Source organism: Coregonus clupeaformis, chromosome 19 (assembly GCF_020615455.1).
Source record: "Coregonus clupeaformis isolate EN_2021a chromosome 19, ASM2061545v1, whole genome shotgun sequence".
Lineage (NCBI taxonomy): Eukaryota > Metazoa > Chordata > Actinopteri > Salmoniformes > Salmonidae > Coregonus > Coregonus clupeaformis.
This window is the reverse complement of record NC_059210.1, coordinates 19,726,467-19,729,371: the sequence shown is the minus strand read 5'-3', so window position 1 is coordinate 19,729,371 and position 2,905 is coordinate 19,726,467. Positions and strand designations below refer to the sequence as shown.

Genomic DNA, 2,905 nt, shown 5'->3' with positions numbered 1-2,905 from the left:
GGACGGAGGTTCACCTCCAGCAGGACAATGACCCTAAGCATACTGCTAAAGCAACACTCAAGTGGTTTAAGGGGAAACATTTAAATGTCTTGGAATGGCCTAGTCAAAGCCCAGACCTCAATCCAATTGAGAATCTGTGGTATGAATTAAAGATTGCTGTACACCAGCAAAACCCATCCAACTTGGAGGAGCTGAAGCAGTTTTGCCTTGAAGAATGGGCAAAAATCCCAGTGGCTAGATGTGCCAAGCTGTGGCCCAAGTCAACTGTGGCTGACTTCTTTATAATACAATACAATACAACGTTGTCCATTAGTTACAGCGAACAACAAAAATGCATCTTCTGCTTTAATCTCAATCCCCCCAAACAGCAGACCTCACACAAACAGTTGAGACAAGCCTAGGTTGAAGCTGCAGAGCAGTGCCCCTGGATGGAAAGCATGTTGTGGGGTTCAGGGCCATGGTCAAGGGCCCAACAGCAGGTGAATGTTTTGAGGATGAAACCAGAGGCACTCCAGATGTCAGGATCAATTCAGGCAGTTTTTTCCAGCGCCTGACCCAAGATTCGAACCGGACACTTTTTGGCCACACGTCCAACTCCTGCCACAGGTCCAACTCCTTAGCTGCTGGGCTACCTACAACCAGTACACATGGGTTGTATGAGACTGGTTCCAGAGAAGAAGAGAAAAGGAGCAAAAACTAGTTAATCTTCAGAAATAAGAATGAGTTAATCTGCCAAAATGAAGACTGAATGTTATGCAGACATGTCATTATTATGATGTAGAAGAAGAACTTACATGCAGTTGTTATCAGCAGCAGCCGAAAGAGAGATCCTCTGCCTGTGATAATTCTGCGTTACTGCCAGTAAAGTATTCACACCCCTTGACTTTTTCCAGATTTTGTTGTGTTACAGGCAGCCTGAATTTAAAATGGATTAAATTGAGATTATTTTTCACTGACCTACACACCATAAAGTTCAAATGAAAAGCTGAAATGTCTTGAGCCAATAAGTATTCAACCTGTTTGTTATGGCAAGCCTAAATACATTCAGGATTAAAAATGTAACATAATAGTCACATAATAAGTTGCATAGACTCACAATGTGTGCAATAATAGTGTTTAATATAATTTTTGAACGACCTCATCTCTGTACCCCACACATACAATTATCTGTAAGATCACTCAGTCGAGCAGTGAATTTCAATCACAGATTCAACCACAAAGACAAGGGAGGTTTTCCAATGCCTCGCAAAGAAGGGCACCTATTGGTAGATCGGTAAAAATAAAATAAAAAGCAGACAATGAATATCCATTTGAGCATGGTGAAGTTAGTAATTACACCTTGGATGGTGTATCAATACACCCAGTCACTATAAAGATACAGGCGTCCTTCCTAACTCAGTTGCCGGAGAGGAAGAAAACCACTCAGGGATTTCACCATGAGGCCAATGGTGACTTTAAAACAGTTATAGAGTTGAATGGCTGTGATAGGAGAATACTGAGGATGGATCAACAACATTGTAGTTACTCCACAATACTAAAAAGTGAAAAGACGGAAGCCTGTACAGAATAAACATATTCCAAAACATTAAAGTAATACTGCAAAATGTGGCAAAGCAATTAAGTTTTTGTCCTGAATACAAAGTGTTATGTTTGGGGCAAATCCAATACAACACATTATTGAGTACCACTCTCCATATTTTCAAGCATACATAGTGGTGGCTGCATCATGTTATGGGTATGCTTGTAATCGTTAAGGACTGGGGAGTTTTTAAGGGTAAAAAAAGAAACGGAATGGAGTTAAGCACAGGAAAAATCCTAGAGGAAAACCTGGGCCAGTGTGCTTTCCAAAAGACAAATTCACATTTCAGCAGGACAATAACCTAAAATAAAAGGCCAAATCTACACTGGAGTTGCTTACCAAGAAGACAGTGAATGTTCCTGAGTGGCCAAGTTACAGTTTTGACTTAAATCTGCTTGAAAATCGATGGCAAGACCTGAAAATGGTTGTCTAGCAATGATCAACAACCAATTTGACAGAGATTGAATAATTTTGAAAATAATAATGGGCAAATGTTGCACAATCCAGTTGTGGAAAGCTCTTAGAGACTTACCCAGAAAGACAGCTGTAATCGCTGCCAAAGGTGATTCTAACACGTATTGACTAAGAGGGTTAAATACTTCAATCAAGATATATTAGTGTTGAATTTTTCATAAATGTTTTACAAATGTTAGAAGTTTTCTTCCACTTTGCCATTACAGAGTATTTTATGTAGATCGTTGACAAATAATGAAAATGAAATCATTTTTTAATCCCACTTTGTAACACAACAAAATGTGGAAAAAGTCAAGGGGTGTGAATACTTTCTGAAGGCACTGTAGATAGTGTGTTAAAAGTCATGTAATCATTAACTAGGCTATTCAATCACCAATACTTATTATACATAATTGATTATAAATAATTTATACTGTACATACCTCCTCTCAGTCAGCAACAGTATTCTAATGGCTTCATGAAACATGGTCCCCTCAATTGACTCCACACGGAAATACTGAAATAAAAGTAACAATTAGCTCATTGCCAATGTCAGGCTGGGTCTGTAGCTCTATTTGGCATATCCCATAATAAAAAAGTATGTTTATTTGAAAGAGTTAGCCGGCTAGATTGTACAGTGGAGAATTAAAGTAGCCTAGCTTTTTCTGTTTAGCTAGCAAGCTTACAAAGGTGCACAAATTCTAATAATGTTTCAACTTTATTTATCTAGCCTGTAGTTCATCATATGACTTTGGGTTCATATATTTGAATTAAATAATCAACTTTGCTTAACTTAATACATTGAAAGATAACGTGCTTACTGGTAGGTTACTTGCAAGTTTGTTCAACCACCATCCTCTTGCGTCGTCATGC

At 38.5% G+C, this 2,905-nt stretch overlaps 1 long non-coding RNA gene across 1 annotated transcript; it reads right to left on the bottom strand.

Moving 5' to 3' along the window:
• Window positions 1-406: 406 nt before the first annotated feature.
• Window positions 407-2,905, bottom strand: LOC121531373. The gene is made up of 4 exons (XR_005994140.1): window positions 2,854-2,905; window positions 2,476-2,549; window positions 795-915; window positions 407-662 (listed from the first exon to the last, which is right to left on the bottom strand). It is a non-coding gene; the product is annotated as an uncharacterized LOC121531373 (long non-coding RNA).